The sequence below is a fragment of the Corvus hawaiiensis genome, chromosome 1 (genome assembly GCF_020740725.1).
Source record: "Corvus hawaiiensis isolate bCorHaw1 chromosome 1, bCorHaw1.pri.cur, whole genome shotgun sequence".
Lineage (NCBI taxonomy): Eukaryota > Metazoa > Chordata > Aves > Passeriformes > Corvidae > Corvus > Corvus hawaiiensis.
In genome coordinates, this window is record NC_063213.1 from 65,975,388 (window position 1) to 65,994,514 (window position 19,127).

At 41.9% G+C, this 19,127-nt stretch overlaps 1 protein-coding gene across 7 annotated transcripts in view; it reads right to left on the reverse strand.

The window, feature by feature from the left end:
- Positions 1 to 19,127, reverse strand: part of HIVEP1 (HIVEP zinc finger 1) — a 128,798-nt gene that overhangs the window by 39,539 nt on the left and 70,132 nt on the right. The gene's annotated exons all lie outside the window — the stretch shown is intronic.

The following is a 19,127-nucleotide window of genomic DNA, read 5'->3' on the forward strand; positions in this document are numbered from 1 at the left end:
GGAAGGCTACTGAAGGAATATTTTAGCAACTCCTTTTCAGATAAGTAAAAGAAGCCTCTCTCTTGCACTAGTTTAAGAATTCAAATCATTACAGGAGGCAAATGAAGAAGCAAGACACATATGTCATGTTTGTCACTTTTTCCATCTATATGTTCCTGTAGTCAAGGAATGAACACAACTTCCTCATGGTTATATTTGTAAGTAGATTTATCATGGAAATGGCACAACCACCCACACCATCTGTCAAATACTGTATTTCAGAGCTCCAATTACTGAATTTCAATAGCATTTCAGATGAGCAACTACTGTGGATGAATAAAATCAGTCACACTTAAATGACTTTATATTTGTGCATCATGAAACAAAATAAACTAAATTTGAATTATTTCATTACTAGCTACACTTGTTGCTGATTTTAAGCAGATATGCATGCAGAGTTTCAGGGGGGCAGGGAACAGCAAACGAATTGGAGCATTATTCAGCAGAATAATTTTGTAGCAAGCACTTATATTTGTAGACAGTCCAATTCCATCTATAACAAAAAACACATATAGACCGAATTTCAGTGTTGATACACAGAAGCTTTTTTTTCAGTGGATACCCAAGTTACACACCTTTGTCTACCTCAAATGTATGATAATCTATCAGTTAATTTTTTTTTTTTTTTACTTCTATCCTAACATAGACACAGTCATAGCCACTGCCTCAGCTAGCATCACTGGTAGCACAGAGGAAGCGAAATATTAAATGGAGGTAAATTGATTTTTTTAAGCATTAACAATTCCTTCATCAGGCTGTTAGTGAAACCCCTACTCGTCTGACTGCCATTATTAAAAGCAAAGGAGGAATCTGATGTGAGTGGAGGGCTGATTGCTCTAGGAAGGTTCAGACACACATATTTTGGGAAGCCACACTGAGTAACCCCACGCAGTTTTTCCAGCATGGGTAACTCAGGAAGAGAGGTTTATGTGCACTTCTAGGTAAAGAACAGCCTCAAGACCATGTATAAAGGGATGAAACTCTCACAGTCAACTTCACAAGGAGGCAAGTGGAGAAAGCTCAGACTTCCCAGTACCCATCAACCCTATGGCCCCTTGGAGTGGCACAGGGACTGTCCTCTTGCAGAAACACCACCTGGATTCCATTCTGTGGTGGGAGGAAAGCCAGTGCATCGTGCGCATCTGACAAGACATACTGTAGCTGACGAATCCAGAGTGAAATTCCTGCTCCATGTAGAGGAAATCCAGGCAATGACTAAAGCTTGACTAGCAGAAGAGAATGCAAAGTGACCAGTAGGGGAAAAAAAGCAAAGACATTACGTTTTCTCCATGCCACAGCACAACCCAGCTGGGATGTGTGCTAATGCCAGATACGTGGAATTCCAAAATCTAATTTCTGCCTCAATGCCAACTTAATTATACACATATATTCAGTTAGGGTGAATGGATATTCAGATTACCCTGCAAACTGAAAGATTAAAGACTACACATCACACAATGTGCTGGTTTTGGCTGGGGTAGAGTTAACTTTCTTTACAGTGGCTAGAATGGGAATTATGGAGTCTCGGCTGCTGGCTGGGGTGAAACCACAGCACACATAATTAATTGCAAATGTGGAAGAACCTGACCCATTCCTCTCCCAGCCGTACTAGAGAAACCTTACCTATGAAGAGTAAGAGTCTGTTTTGTCACATTCAGCAGTCCCATAAAAGAGATGCTTGAATCCCTTGCCAGAACTACCGGCTCCAAATCCTAGTTCTGGTAACGTTGTGCTCCTCTTGGACATCCAGAAAGAAATTTCTGTGGTAATTGTTCACTTAACCTTTAAATGAACTTTGGATTTATTGCTGTATCATCAAAACCTATTCCTATTAGGCTGGATTTAACGTATTCAAAGCTGAGCAGTCTTCCATCACAATGTTTTGTACTTTCCATTGCTTCACAGTTTAATAGTGACTTACACTAACAGGTTACCATTGATAATACTAACGGTGAATTCTTTACAATTCATAGTCTACTGCAACTGCTTTTTCTTCAATAACAACAAAAACCCATTTTACACAAATCAAAGAGAAAATAGCAAGGTAATTATACACAAGCGTGCTTTTAGCCATGGCTTGGTGATCTCTCTGAAACATGGCCACGTTAATTGAGCATAAGTGATTTGGTTCCTTTCATGCACACACTGTAGCTTTCATGCTGTCACAATCACGGCTCCACACCGATCATACTGCCAGTGTTTGTAGCAGGGTGCTAGGGGAAGAGCTGGGCACATTACAGAGCTAGGAAAGTAAGAGTGCCATGAATTGCAAACATCCAAGCAAACGCACACACAAAAGACTAAGGTGTTTCATACTGCAGCAACTGAACAATCAAATGATGTGGTGCTTCCTGTTATCTCGGAATATTCAAAGCTACTGTTTCTGGGTTTCAACCATGCAGTGCCAAAGAACAAGGATACTCAACCTACACCATGTACTGGTGAACTGGAAACCAACACAGCTGACAGATATAATGTGGCCTACGAAAGCCTTAAAGGAAGTAAAAATGCATCTCTATCAACCAAGCAGTTAAAAAGATTAATTCACTATGATTAATAAGATCAGAATTTTCCATGATCTCTTTACTGCTTTACTTTTTAAAATGCTGTTCAACACATGCCAAAGCATAAAAATTGTTTGGGAAGTTAAAAAGAAAAGAAAAAAGAACAAACAAAGGCAAGTTATACATTGCATACATATAGAAATAGTATTTTTTTCCAGTCTTCACGATCACTAATTGTGCTGCTTCTAGACCAATAAAATTCCACTCTACAGAAATAATGAGAACTAATTTCTTATTTGTCTTTCTGCTGCTACATGTTTTGTGATCCCAGAGATGGAGTCACAGAATTGCTTTAGTGTACCTGTCTATAAAATCTTGTAAAATGCACTTTCTTGACAATGGCTTTACATGGCTTAAAAATTGTTTAAGTCCTTTGTTCTACCCTACTCCTGGATAATTTAGAAATCCTTATTATTATTCTTAACGGAAATATTCACCTAATGTTTGCTAACAACCAAATTTCTGGCATATCCGGAGGAAAAATGGAACTACCGACAACTTTGCTTCACTTTGTCACTCTTTTTGTACAAGCCTTTGCTTTGTATTCTCAGTTTATGTTGAAGATATTCCACTGCACATTTCTTAATCTACAGCTACATGATTGCACGAAGGTCAACTGCATCAATATTTCTAGAGGCATCAACAAAAACGGCAGAAAGCCTCAGTCCCCAAATGCTAAACACTCCTCTGCCTTGCAACTTTCAGGAGTGTGATGATTTGCCAGGGCTGTCAGTGTACCCACATCCACAAACTGACACTGAACAAAAAGAACACAAAAACATCCTCATGTGGAGAAAAAATATGAAGTTGATCTGCTTTTCTTTCTCTCCCTGCCACTCCATGTGCTCTGCTCACTCCCTCTGCAATCATCCAGCCATTCTCATCATTCAGTGGTAATTCCCCTTTTCCTCTGGTGGTGAAGTGGTACTGTTGAGAACTGCTGTCACCTCAATCAGATGTCTAAAAAGAATCTTTCTCATAAGCTGTACTACATCAAATAGGATTAAGTTACCCAGGCTAGGAGAAGAGGAGACAATGCCACTGTGCTCAGTACCTCGCTTTTCACATCCCAGGGACACCAGAGCATCTCTTTCGTGCTTTGTCTAGTTGGCTTTGTTCTGCCTGCTCTCAAGATTCTCCACCTTAATTCTTTTGCTTTGGCATGAATTCTGGACTCAAAACATGACAAGAAAAAGCTGATGTTTCTAAACAGGACTTTGTTCACTGACAAATTCTCTGATGCACTTTGCTCTATGCACAGGAGATAGAACAAAAGAACACAGGTGTGATGGTATAGATAGCAAGCTGCAGAGTAACTCACGCAGCAAATAAGAGAAGTTGTAAGTGATCTGATTTTTTCTTCCAAAGCACTTACTGGTGAACCAGACAGTGTCTTGACAAAATTATCTCAATGGTTTTGTTTAAGTAACTTCCAGAACTGCCTGTCTCAAAGCCTACATGTTATTATAACACCCACTCTCTTTCTCTCCCTTCTAATAGAGCTACAGGCTTGCACTTGAAGAAAAGAGAGTAAGAGGGAACCGAGGAAGGGCTCCACTCCCTTCTCCCTCAGTGCCACCCTGTGAACATGGTGCAAGCAACCACTATCTATCCCTGCAGTCCAGTGAGCAGCATAATTTTAATCTCATGCACTCACTTTATGTTATAGAATCTAAAAAATCACTGTTGGCTCCCATACAAAGACCGAACTTTCAAACCCAAGTGCCTGATCTTTAGCTCTTAATCTGTACTTCGGCTCCCAGGGCACTGCAAGTAAGACCAAGTCTCTTCTGAAAGTCTTCAACTACTAATTGATGTCTTAAATGAACGGCTAAGAGGTTACTCTGACACCTGACAACGCTAGTGATCCGAAGATGGAAGGGGTCTCAAAAGAGAGATGCTCTTACTAAGGATCTTATTCTGATTTAAGCTAAGCTTTATATACCGTTTAATTTTGATTTCACCAAAACTATCAAAAGCAACCATGAATCACCTCACTGGGTCTCTTTCCATGAATAAATAAAGAAAATAATTATGAAATAATGGAATAAGTCTTGCTGGCAAACATAAGGCCACCAGAACTCACACTAAAATGCTGCAAGGAATAAATAAATGTTCATTTTTTAATAAATTACTTTTTAGCTTCATACTGCTTCCTACATGTTAGTACAGCCATAAATATTTTTCCTAGAATTACATTTTTTCCCAAACAAAACAACCTTGATTACATAACCAACCCACACAACTATGAAAACGTTCACAGCCAAGAAGTCAACGCAAAGGTTTGAACAAGATTAACACAAGTGCCATGCTTGATTTTAAGTTCAAATAGAATAAGATTTTAAAGCAAATCACCAACAATTTTAACAGTCTTATTTCAGCTGCCTAATTTCAGACTTTTTGAAGTGGCCAGAGGGTGGTCACTCCCTGTTTCAGAGGTCAGGAGGCAAGCCACAAAACTTGGGGCACTCCAAGTCAGCAGTGGTATTTGAAAACACCTGTCAGCAAGATTAATGCATGTTTACATACTTTTATTACTAAGAACACCAGTCTAGACATATCTAGAGCAGACCCTTAAAAACACTAGATCTGTATGCAAAGCACATTTTGACATGGATCAGTTAAAAAGTAGGGAGGAGCTTTGACAATCAAAGGCTAAAGCATTATGACAGGGATTGGATCAAGCATTCATCTGTGTCAACATTCATCCTTTTGTTCGTACCAGCAAACAGTAGATGATTCCACAGGGCATGAGTGAGTATGGCTTCAGATTTCAGATTGCCTGTAAGCACATGATTATTTTTCTTGGTGTTTTTAACAGATGGTAGTAAGCTCTGAGTTGATACGTGCCTCTCATCCTCTCACCATTCTCCACTGTGAAGAATCTGACTCTGTTGCAGTGCTAGGTTTGGTTTAGCAAGCTGCAGCTTTCCCAGAGGGCACAGCTGGGCTGTTTAGGGCAGGGCAGACATTCTGCCCTCCCATAGTCCTTTTGGACTTCCCTGAGCTCCAACTCTGGCTAGCTGTCAGCTCAGCAACACAGTGACGGCAAAGGAGGAGAGAAGGGTCTCTCCATTGCGAACCTTTATTGTTTCATGTTGCGCCGCAAGTTCCCAGAGGCAGTGAGACCTCGTGATCCGGGCGCAGGGGGCTTTTGTCAGATCGCAGGGGCGGTACATGGGCGGAGTTGGGGTACAGGAACCAATAGGGAGAACCGGAGGGAATGGCCAGGGCTAGGGGCAGGGGAAAGCAGGGGGGAACAGTATGGGATAAGAGAAGCAGTGGGTAAACAGATGACCACACCTCCACATTTCATATTAAATTGAAAAGGGAAGGGCATAACTTTTATGCAACAGAAAAAAAATGGTAAAACAATGCAAAATAGTTCAATTTAAAATGATGAGGCGGCTGTTTGGTGTTGACTTTGGAGATCGGTGCCGGCTGAGTTCTCACACAGCAGCTGCTCTTGTAGCTTATTCGCGTTCTGTATTCTGCTGGGTCTGCTAGGATGGCATCCTTTTGGTTGCTACTCACTCGCTTTCGGTCTAGGTGGCGTGGCGGACGGGGAAGGGGGCTGCTGCGCCGCTGTTCCCACACCGTGCGGCGCGGAGCCGCAGCTCCGCACCGATACCCTCGGGGCGGGCCGGCCCGCACGGTCCCGGGGCCGGGCCCGCGGCTGCTCCCCGGCTCAGCCACCGCTCTCGCGCCGATACTACTCCATGATAACCCCCTCCAAAACCACCTTTTCTCAAGCCTGAATGAGCCCTGGTCCCTCATCTTCTCCTCAGAGGACAAATGCTCCTGCCCTGATGGTTGTGGTGCCTCAACACTTGAACTCACTCCAGGTTTCTATTGTTCCTCCTGCACTGTGGGAAGTAGGGTGCTGGTGGTATAAGTGTGGAGTATCTAAAAGTGTTCTAAGGATTGCTGAGTAGAGGCACACAATTCCTTCCCCTGATATGGTCATGCTTTCATCCACACAGCCCAGGATGCTGTGGTCTCCCTTGCAGCCAGGCATGCTGCTAGTGGGTGCCCAGCTTGCTTCCCACCACACCCCCAGGGCCTTTCCATGGAGCTGCTCCCTGGCCTGTCAGGCCCCAGCCTGGGGCTCCTCCTGCCTGGGTGCAGGGCTTTGCATTTGTACCTGCAGAACTACTCTTCTGGTTGTCCACCTAGCCAGACCTTACCAACCTCACCGGGATACAGCAACACTGTGGGAAACAGTGTCCCCTTGTTCCCAAGTCTATAATAGAAGCCATTTTATCATAGTTATCACAGCTTGCATTGATTTCCATTGTTATGAGACTGGAATAGATAAAGCAGAATGTCTGCAAAGTACTTTTGCTCACATTCATACCCAAGACACTGTTTACATGCTTCCACAGGTCTTCATCTTATTAATTCATCACTATCAGAATACACACCAATGACACATTCTCTCACTACACCAGGAACAGCATCCCCAGGAATCCTGCTTTTCTGTCATTCTTTTCGCTTAATTCCTTTTCCCATTTGCGACTTCCACCATGAAACAAATCCCACCACCAAATTCTGTTCACATTTCATCTTACTAATGGCAAAACTAACAGGCACCTCAATAAAACCAATGCAATATAAAAACATTCTGTTCATATGGAATTTTGGGGTTTTCAGCTAAAGACATTCCAAGAAATACCCATATTGCTGGCTACCAAAAGTAAGGAATAGATAAGAACTGGCAAATATTATTTAATAATGTTTAGTACAAATGGTAAAGTTTAAACTACACAATCTACTGTTTCCACTGATTCTACATTAACAAGAGTGAATTGTGTGGAGGTATGTTACCTATAAAGGTAACACTGAGGAAAGGAAGAAGTATTTCTTGGCTTTGAATAATGTTTCCCTGAAATAATAGGCCTGCCTGTACTTAAAACTAGTGTTGCAAAGTGGGGAGAATAATGTCCTGGACTGACCGAAGCTACAGTGAAGAGATACAGATATGATCCAGTAATTAATTCAAACCATAAAAGGTTCCTCCCTAAGAAACAGGAACACACATAACCTTGTAAGTGAAATACAGCAACTGACAGGTTTAAAGGTTGCAGCCACAAAAGTGTCCTCTGGGCTAGTCCTCACACATGGTGAAATACCAGGGCACCCTTGCGAGGGCAGAACGGATTAGCTTTATAAATTGTGCAATAACATTTTAGCATAAGGAGAGGGAGACACCTTTGCCCGCAGGCACAGGGCTTGGACTTACCAGGAAGCTCTCCCATGATACAGTTTCATCTCAGACAGGAGAGCCTGCCAACCCTTGTTTGGCTTGGGACAGGTACAGAGTAAATGATAAGCTGCAGTCTGGGGCTGTCTTGTGGGTGGCACGTTTCCAAGTCATGACAACTCACATCAAGACAACCTTGACTTCTGATGTAAGGACATAACTGCCCTATGCCAACAAAAGAAATACCTTCTTTAGAACAGTTTGATCTTATTTTGTGCATCTAGCAACTTGACTTGAGAGAAGAAAGTAACAACCAGCAGATTTTTAGCCATAAAATCAGCATGCTTGATGAGGAAGACCATGAAGATCAAACAGTAATAAACATCTGACGACTGAGGTAACACGAGAGCCTCAACTGAGAAATTCCAAGGTCCATATGCAAACAGGAATCTAATGCAACACTTCAGCACATCTGAAAATCTCTGACCAAAGTAAAATAGGATTTTTTTCCCCCCAAAAAGAATTAATTTCCTGCCTAGCATGAAACACATTAAATGAAATACAACATTTGATACTGATCAAGATTTCCCACCATTATGGTGTAAGAAACCAGCAGAGGCTAAACCACTGTGAAGTTTCACAGGACTTGACATTGAAAGACAGAGGAAAGGCAACGCAAAACCAGCAGACAATGACCACACAGGCCATGGTTAATGCCTAACTACACACATGAAATGGCAATGTATGAAAATTCAGCAAGGGCATATACTACAGCATTTTAAACATCCTGGAAAAAAAATTAAAAATATTTACCATATTAAGTAGCCCTATGGCATTTATGTACTGGCTCTGCATTACAGCCCCTTAACAGCTCTATATTCCTACCTACACAGAACCCTTCATATAATCTGAGAAAAGTAATCACATCTTAAGCGCTGTTAAGATAAAGCACATTGACTGTGAGTAAGTGGAGAGACAATGTTATGATAACTCACATCACCAGCAATCCCAGCCTGAGAAGTTCTTCCTTGCTGGGCACTCCGAAGACAAGCAAAAAAGACAGGATGCCTCCAAAAGGCAAATTAATGAGCTCCCAGTCAAAGCCAAAGCAGAAACCAGTTCCACCTAATTATCCATGTAAAAATAAAAGCTGCTTAAATATAAATAATTAAAGAAAGTACATTGCCAGAAATTAACTAAAATAGCTCAGGGAAATTTTCCTTGAGTGTCAGGCAATGTTGTCAACTGTTTCACAACTGAAGTACCTGTTTGTAATTTACGGATGTCCAGTTGTTACTGGAAAGTTAGGATTTTGCTAGGAAATCATTAGAACAGCTTCCACCTCTAACACCACTGATGAAGAAAGGCCATGAAATAAGAATGATAGACAGGCTCATGAAACAGCAGCCAGTTTAAGGGTTTTCAGCAGAGAGCAACTGCTGCATGGTCAGATGAGACACTGAATACAAAATACCCAAACATGAGTCTGGGGAAAAAAATAGAAATGAAAGGAACAAGATGTTAACTAAACCATCCTTGCACATAATGATGTTCAAACAGAACAAGCTCCTTAGTCACATTCTCTGCATTTCTTTTACATAATATTCCGTTTGAAAAGCAGGGATCAAATGGAGCAATTTCCATACTGCCTGTAGCAACTCACTAGGAATGAAGAGTAGGAAAGAGCTCACACCTAACAACCTCACTATTTAAAGACAGAGAAAGGAATAGGAGGCTTGGCAAAGAGAGTAGGAAAAGTCCCACACAGCGGGTCTTTCTTTTGGGACTAAATGGTGCTGAGAACACAACAAAAGTAGAGTAAGTTCATTTGATGGAAATCTAGACATGAGGAATGTCCTAATCGAGGAATATCCAGACTGTAGGTCTGTCATGCTGGAGGTAGGAATGACAATCTCCCCCAGGATAGGTTTGCTTCAGCATCAGTGGGAGGTCCCCAGTGCTGAGACCTCCGAGCTACTCAGAGCTCTGTCCTCCCCCCAGCCTCACCTGCTCTTTTCCACAGATGTGCACAGTCTCTCTTTTTGCCCTCTCACACATCCATACATTCAAGGCGATTCCTAGGAAAGGCTCCATCCAGGTCAGTGCATAAGCATATAGTTACCAGAGAGTGGTACACTATATCCAACTCATCATTCATCATCCATCTTTACATTATATTTTCCCTTCTGAAGCAGACCAAAGGAAACTAACAACTCCCTGAGCTAAAGGAGTATCAGGAAAGTATGAAAAAAATCACCCATTACTCATATGCAAGGCAGACTACAAGGAAGCTAACAAGTAAAAAACCTTGCGTTTCCACAACTGGCTTGCTCCCAGCTCACATCAGCTAAAATTAGCACCCTATTGAATTTACTACGCGCGCGTGCGTAGGTATGCTCTCAAATTAGCCAGTTTGTTAGCTCAGCATCCTCCCACCACAAAAATGAGCTTGTTCTGGCCTCAGATTTTATAAAGTTGCAAGAAATCCTTCTATTCATTAAAGCAGGACCAAGCTCAAAATGTTACCGAGTCTGAAAACACAGCCACTGATTTAACAATGTACTGTACAGTGGATTTGGAATAGATACTTTCCATTTACTATGAGAAACATGCTTTTCCGATGATTGTTTTATAATGTTAATTTGTAAAATGTCCCTTTGAAAATTATACTTGCAGGTTGGAATCTCTTTTGCTGAACTGTCACTACGAAAATTTGCCATACTTGTCAGGAAAAGTCAAAATACTATAAATTTAATATCCCATTAATGTTTTAACCAAGTTCTCATAATAGCTCCAAAGGATGAAATGTTCAATTTAAAACTGTAAATCTGTTTGTCTGCCTGTCAAAACAACACCAGCTCTTGCTATGTCTAGCACCAGCAGTGGATTTACCGAGCAGATTTCAGCTGCTAGTAGTCTAAACTAAATGTACTAACCAAAGAAAATTAAAATAGAAATAACAGACACAGACATTGACTGACAATGCAGGAGGTTTACAGGAGCCAGAAAACTTCCCTGAGTTAAGCCCATATTCTAACGTTGTCTCTCAGAGCATAGAACACATAAACATCTCCATTTTTATGAGTTTGCCCCCACTGGCAAAGTGGGGACATTAAAATGTACTTAACTGGTGAAGACAAGAGCAATGAAAAATGAGGTTAAATGATATCAGAGACTATTTCTGTTCTCACAGAAGTCAGGAGAGTTTTCTCACTGTCCTTTGTGGGTATAAACCTCAGCATTGAATGTGCCTCAAGACAGAAAGGACCTTTCAAGTTGTCACTGTTGTTATTAGCAGCAGACAATGTTCCTTCTGTGTGAAAACATCAGAGATTTTAAGAATAGATGTGACTTTATGAAAACGTGAGATCTTGTATGACATGAGCTATAGACACAAATAGTTCCTGCATTAGGCCAATTGTGGCTGTCTCAGCTGATGTAAATATTTTACGAAGATACTTCAGTCTTGAATTAAAGCTTTATAGATCGACACACAGAGAACAATTTAAATAAACTACCTCTCAGACAGATGTATTGACATATTTAAATGTAGATACAAACACTTGATGAAATCAGAGATCAGGAAAGTGCACAAGTGAATTCCATGAAATCTCACTGCTAAGTGGTAGCTTTGAACACTTCAAAAGTAAAAGGAAGGTAGTTCTTGTGTATGTAAAAAAAAATAAAAAGCAAGCTAATCCTCTCATCAGCATTAAGTAACAACACGACATTACTGTAACTTGCCATTTTTGAAGATTATATGCTTCCATTTAGAACGACTGTATTTCTAGCCCATATGGTTGCTGAAGATAAGGATGAAAAGATGAAAAGAATAAAATGAAACTTTGGATCTTGGTTATGTACCTTGCCCAAAAAGTAAGCCAGTTTCCCACAGATACAAAATGGAAAGAAAATGTTTTGGACTAATGATAATACATGGGTACCACACAGCAGCAAAGAATCCAGAGAGCTCCTGTGCCTGCAAATCTCCTGGAAAAATACAGGGAAACATCTGTGGAGGACAACATCACACTAAGCTAGTAAATCAAAACATGTAAATTGTTGAGCATCACATTTCCAGATTTTTCTTTGGTATCTCCCCTTCTCATTCCACTTCCTATTTCCCCCAAGTGAAAGAATACACTGTTGACTGCAGCTGTCTGGCTGTGTTCAACGCCAGTTTGGATGAGCCTTTGAGCAACCTAGTCTAGTGAAAGGTGTTCCTGCCCACAGCAAAGGGGTTGGAAGAAGCTGGAACTAGATAATTTTTAAGGTCCCTTTCCAATCCAAACCATTATATGATTCTGTGATAGCCTAGAAAGCAGGGCACATCACCAGCATGCAGTGCTCCCACCTGCTTTTTTGGAGAGGTGTAGTGGCAGAAAGCAGGAATGGGAGTGCCTATGAGGAGGGGAGAGGAGGGAAGGGACCTGGCTGCTCCTTTGGAGCCAGATGGTGGGCTGGTGAGAGTCGTCTGTAAGCTGGGACATGACAACATGAAAACAGCATCGATCTTTAAGGTAAGACATATGCAATGCTTTGTTTATCTAAGCAGAATCCTGGTATATTTATAATAATTTATTTCAAACTCCCTCTATAATTTTGTCAACAACATGCATTCATTTAACAAGAGGAATGACAAAGCAGGGAGGGTTTGGAAGAACTCTGAAGATACAAAATATGTCTACCATGAATCTGCAGCAGAACTTACATTTGTGAACTAAAGTCTCATGCTCACTTTTATAAAGACAAACCTCCTCACTCAAATCTCAGCGCTGTTCTTTTACTAGAAAAATAATATTCCTGTTAAAAAAACAGCAGATGGGCAAACAAGGTTAAGGGCATTTAATTTTGATTGCCTCTCCTCCATGCCAACACATTGCTTTGAAGGGACTGCAAGTGTGGGAGGGGAACATATGTGCATGTGGATTGTGCATCTCAGAGAGTATTTGCTGGGGAACGCAATCTCTCCTTTCTTTTCTCTTTCTATGCACGACAGCTCAAAGGTCCGCTCACTCCAGGGGTGGTTCCACATAGCTATACTGGGACTGAAGGAAGCAAGTGGAAAGTCATGTTCTGCATGCAAACAGTGACTACAGAGCCACTCCACCAAACACTGCTTCAACCTTTAGGCTTCAGAGACAGATCAGCACCCACTAAAATTATGATGGAGGCTTCAGGCAGCTCCATGACAGAGGCTGGAAATAAAGGTGTACTTCAACAGCACCCCAGAAGTTGCTTGGACCTTGCTGGAGTGCAAACTAGGGCTTTGAATGGTTCTGTTGAGGTGGTTTCTCAGTGACCACTGACAGAACCTGCAGCCATTTGAACAATGACTGATCAAGTCAAGCAAAACTCTCGAACCTGCCAACAATGTTTCTGTATCTCAAGATAAACGCAAAGAGGCTCTACTAATATCAAAGCATAAGACTCTGGAAAGAGAGCTGATCTGGGTGAAATTCTGATACTGTCTTAGGGACAAACCCGTGGCACCTCTGGAAGATATCAAGACAGGTCTGCCACAACTGGCCTCTGGAATAAGTGAGAGCAACTTAGAAATTCATCTTCACAGACTAAAAATTGAAGAGCTATGCTGAGAATCTGGAACTGATGACACAGAAGAATAAACAGCTTAGTATTCAAATTCCTGCATCTCCAGATGAAGGCAAGAAACTGAAAAAGCTCTTTAAGGAATGTGGAAAGGATGGAGTGAGAAACTACAGCAACTTGACTGATAGGCAAATTACAGACTCAAATAGGTGCTAAATGGACCTTCGAACAGACCCTTTAACTCAAGTGGGTATTCCAAAATGAGTACTCACTATCAGAACTGGCAAACTGCAAGGGACCAACATAAGCATGGATCTGAAACTTAAATAACAGCTTATTCCTTTCTGCTGTTTATGGCATTGCCTTTTCTGGGGGTGAAACTAGGTGTGCTGCAACAAAAAGAGCCACCAGAACATGGAGCCTCCTGGTCCATGCTGTGGAGCACAGACCTTGAAGGAAAGGTGATGTTCAAGATGTAACTATTCCCATGCTTTGTCTGAATAAAGTCAGCTGCAGTTGTTGAGGTAGCATGTAATACAAAGCCTCAAATCCATGAGAGAAAAAACAGGTTTTTCCTTGAAGCCAGACAGAGAGATACCTTTCTGGGAAGAAATGAGGAGAAGAGACTGGCAGAGGCCTGCATGCCCTTAAGAAGGTCTGGAAGTATAAGTTCAGGATTGATTTGTTATCCTGTAAACAGCCTGCAGAGACAATCAGTAACCTGTTTAAAATTTTACCTATTGAAGAAATAGGTACAAACAGTACACCCATCTCCCTCTTTCCTACATGTGCTCATTTTGGCTGGGATAGAGCTAATTTTCTTTACAGAGTCTTGTATGGGGTTGTGTTTTTGATTTGTACTGAACACAGGGTTGGTAACTCAGGGATGTTTTCATTACTGCTGAGCAGGGCTTGCACAGTGTCAAGGCCTCTTCTGCTCCTCACAACCCCCCCCCCCCCCCCAGCGAGTGGGCTGGGGGGGCACAAGGCATTGGGAGGTGACACAGCCAGGACAGCCGACCCCAGCTGACCCAAGGGATATTCCAGACCATATGCTCAGCATATAAAGCTGGGGGAAGAAGAGGGAAGGGAGGGGGACATTAGGAATGATGTCATTTGTCACTGTTACATGTGATGGAACTCTGCTTTCCTGGAGATGGAAGAACACCTGCCTGCTGATAGGAAGTGGTGAATGAGTTTTTAGTTTTGCTTTGCTTGAGTGCTTTATCTGTTAAACTGTCTTTATCTCCATCCAGCTTTCTCAGTTATACTCTTGTGATTCTCTCCCCCATCCCACTGTGGTGGAGTGAGTGAGCAGCTGTGTGGGGCTTAGTTGCCAGCTGGGGTTAAACCTTGACAAGGCAGAAAGTCAAAAAATTGATCAAACATGGGCAGCAGCTTATTCAGAGGGATGAATTCACACCTGACAAACAACCAGGACTGCCTGCGAGCCTGAACTCCAATGAGGCTGAGGAACACATGCATGTCTCCAGGCCATTCCAGACCATCCTGTAGTCTGAGGACACAGCAATAGCCATGAATGAGAAAGAGAATGAAGAAATTCCTCTTCCATCTTATCCGGAAATTTATCATTGATCCCTTTTGGCTGTGACATGGCAAGAAGCAGTTACCTGAAATGATGGAGTCTTAGCAGCCTGAGAGACCCCAGGATTGGTAGGCAATACAGAGTATACATCAGGCCATGAGATGGTCCTTTTGGAAATCTGTCATCCATTTTCTGGCAAATCTTGGTGCTGCTAGAGTTTGTCACCAACTTGAGTTCCCTGAACATTTTCAGAAGCAGAGGGGGAGAGATTTAGGTGGCAGTCAGCATTGCTGACACGAAGTATGGAGACAGCCAAGTTAGTTCCACTAGTCTTAAGGAACACAATGGAGGTGTTGGTGGGGCTGATGTACCTAGGATCCAGAGTGCTGTGACAGGCAAAGAACTGCTGCAATGGATAAAGCAGGAAACAAAATGCTTACAGCACTTCAGGGGCTGGATTGTTTCTGAGGATGACCAAATCAGAAGCCTCTGTGGTAATCACAAGGATCTGAGAGAACTTGACTTGTCTGGAAGGGAAAAGACAGAGACACATCCTTGGGATGGCTTTCTCAGGATGGTCAGTGGCAGATTAAAGATAAAGCAGTTGCATTCACCTGAATGCTTTCCAGCCCACAATACCCACTGAGTCCCACACCAGAGAAAACTTTCACTGCCTTCTCAAGGAGAAGTTTTATGTAGTTCAAACTCAACATCCCTTCCAGATTTTAAAGAACACCACATGGAGCAAGACCTTCTCTATCACACTAATGAAACCCTGTACCTGTGTCAGAAGTCAAAATGCAGCCCGAAAGCAGGGGCACACTCAGGGTGTAAAAGAGCGAGCGTTGGGAGATATCAGCAAAGATAAGGAGGAAGCATGGTTTCTCCTCCTGAAAATTCAGAGTGGCAATTGGGCAGCGGAGAGAAAATGAAGAGACATGAGAATTAGCCACCTTGCACACTCGCTGAGCAAGAAGCTGAGCACAGCCCCTAATGAACATATTTCTGGTCTCAAGTGATCATTTGAATCAAGGCCGTTTGAATATCCATAGTGGACTATCACTTCAAAAAATAAAAAAGCAGGTCCTCCAGTTACAACTTTGTATAAATAACCAAGGTGCAAACTTGAAAGCTAGGTCTGCCCATTTACTGGCTCATCTGTGCTTGAGTCCTACTCTAATTTGCACTTAATTGGATTACTATAGCTAATGGCAAAATGAGGTGTTAAATACATGTATTTCTGTAGTCAATTAAATTCAACTTAAATCCCACACATGTATAAAGTTATGACTGATCAGTGCACAATGCTACTAAGCAGAAACTCAGCATGATTAAACTTATGAAAAACTCCTCCCCACAAATACATTGTGCCACTGACAGCTTCTCTGACAGAGCAGTAATTAACTTATGATAAATTTCACAAAATTACATTTCTTAATCATTTCAGATAGGAAATAAACAAATCTAAAGTGATCTAGATGAATTGAAAACCAAAATAAATTAACCAAGAGGAAAAACACAATCATACTTCCCATGAATCTGTACACACTGGATTGTGATTTAAAATAACTTATGTGAATATGTGCATGTTTTTATTTACTTGTTTAGCTCAAAACATGTATTTTCTTTTTTTCAGCAGCCTTCAGAGTGTAAAGCTTCAAATAAATAATTTTGTTTACTTCATATTACCAAGAATGTGATCTATCCAGGCATTTAAGAAACTAAAAAAATCCCACAGTGGCAGAGGACAGTTTTAATTTGAAAAGAGTAACTTTATTATCTCAGTTATTTCTATATGAGTTTTTGATGTAAAAATTTATTTTTCAATTTCCAGCCATAGGAATTTAGGCTAGAAGCCAAAAATTAAGTCAAATCCCTCTTTGATTCTGAGATGGTGAAAGCTGAGTGCTACCACCACATAAACCTTTGTAATCCCATCCCTTTGAGAGTACATCACTAAGTTTACACTAGAGAATTTATCTTCCTTTATGCAAAGATGTTACTGGACCACACATGAGAACAAATGCCTGAAAGCAGAGGTTAGCTTGTCTTTAGCTTGAACAAGTTCATCACAAAAAATCATCCAGAGCAATATTACTTTTGTGAGACCAACAGCAACAAGAACAGACAGCTATACCTTATGTGCCAAGTTTTTCATGTTTGGATGACAATACCACTTATCTATGATACACTAAACAGAAATACATAAGAAATATTTAATGGAAGGTCTAGTTTGTTTAAAAAGTCTCTGCAAACATTTGAAGGTCTGCTCTCTAGCCACTTACGTTTTTTCTCTTCCACCTTTTACAAATGCATAGAGCAACTTCACAGTCCTGGTACTCATATCAGACAGTTTGTATTAAACATCTTGAAATATGAAACCAGCTACAAGTTTGGAGCGAAGAAAGCTGAGCAAAATATGGACAAGATTTATAAAATCATGAAGGCAGTGGATAAGGTGAGTGTAGAACTGCTATTTCATAATTCACAGTGCTTGAGCTAGGGTGCACCTGTTGAAAATGGGAAAAAAAATTGGAAATTGAGGAGAAAAGATAAAATCATGCATTTTTAATGTCATTGCTAGTGAACTACTGCAGTTTGATGCCAGAAAATGTTGGGTGCAAACAGCATTTAATCAACTGTACTCATAGATAACAGCTCCATGAATGTCTAGATAATAAAGGGATGAGGCAGACATCTCTAAATCCAATGTGCGTGGATTTCATAAGGAATAGGCTAAAGAAAGTGACCAGGCTTATGTGCTGTTCTTAAACAGTACGTCCTACTCCCTCCATTGGAGACCAAATGCTGGTCCTGAGAGACTCTGCTGAGATCCACTTGGGTATGTCTTCTGCTCCCTAATCGTCAAAAAGTTTTGAAGTTCATTGTTTTGAAAGATAATAAGCCTTCCAGGAAAGAGCATCAACAATTTACAACACTGTTCACAGATGTGTCACAGGCCAGATGGGCAGCTCACTACCACTGAAAGGTAAATGCCTACCCAGAAGAAGCCAAAGCACTGACACCAGACACTAGGAATTATCTCATCTGCCAAATCCAGCAGCCCAAGAGAAGTGAGGGTGCTGCTGCTCCATGCCCCCAGGTCCAACCAGTAGCAAGGCTGAAAATGTCTTCCCAAGAGGGACACATACACAGCTTAAACACATACACGCCATACATACGTACATATATATGGCTGGACATACAGATCCTGGACAGACACTCTGAGCACTCCTACGTCATCCTGCTCCTTGATCTGGCTAAGCCCGGCAAATGTCCACTGATGGAAACATATGTATGCATCCAAGGTGGATTTCACCAGCAGCTTGGCTCACAAACTCAGCCTGCCCAGTAGCAACCCAGTCTCCCCAGTTGCTGCACCTGGACGCTATCAGCCCTCAGGGTTGCAGCCCCGCTCCAGTTGCTGGTACAGAGCATTGCACACACAGCCAGAACTGTTCAGGACTTCCCTGTTTCCTAGAGCCCCCCTTCTGTGTGGAGATATTGAAGAGACAGGACAGACTGTGATGGTCAGGAGCAGAACAAGCCCAGACAATTGTCCTGGCCAGCCCCTGCCAGCACACAAACCAACCCTTTTATTCAGTTATCACTCCACTTCCTAGATATGTTCCTTCCTGTATCACCTACATTGCTCACTCTCTCCACCTTTTGCTCATCTCCTAGACATTCCAGGTAGTATGACCTGAGCAATCCCCAAAAGCTTTTCCCCTGCACCCTGCAATTTGTCCCACACCCCCAGCTAGCAAAACTGTTAGTCCAAAAAGTGAACTGCAGAGCTGTTCCCTGACTGCGCATGATGATGGTTTCACTCCTGGACACGGGCTGGGGCTCTGTAGGCACAGGCCTGAGAGGAGACTGGACAGGATCTCTCTTTCTCTGTATCCTTAATTTGGGTTTCTTCCTGCCCCTGTGCTCCTCTAGGTTGTGGAGATGACCACTCGTGGCTCTCCCATGATGGGCCCAGTAGTAACCTGGGAAAGTTCTGTTTGGGTTCCCACTCTGTGTCTGGGCATCTCCACAATATGTAGATGAGATTTATCACACGACCAAACAAGTATCACTGCAGTCAGCCAGTCCTGAAATGCAATGATTTTCCACCAGCTTTCTAAGCCCTAACACACAGATTAAATCTGCCACAGGTCATCTGTTTCTTAAAATTAGCTGTGATGATCAGTCCCCTTCCTCAGCATCTGTTGGAAATCAT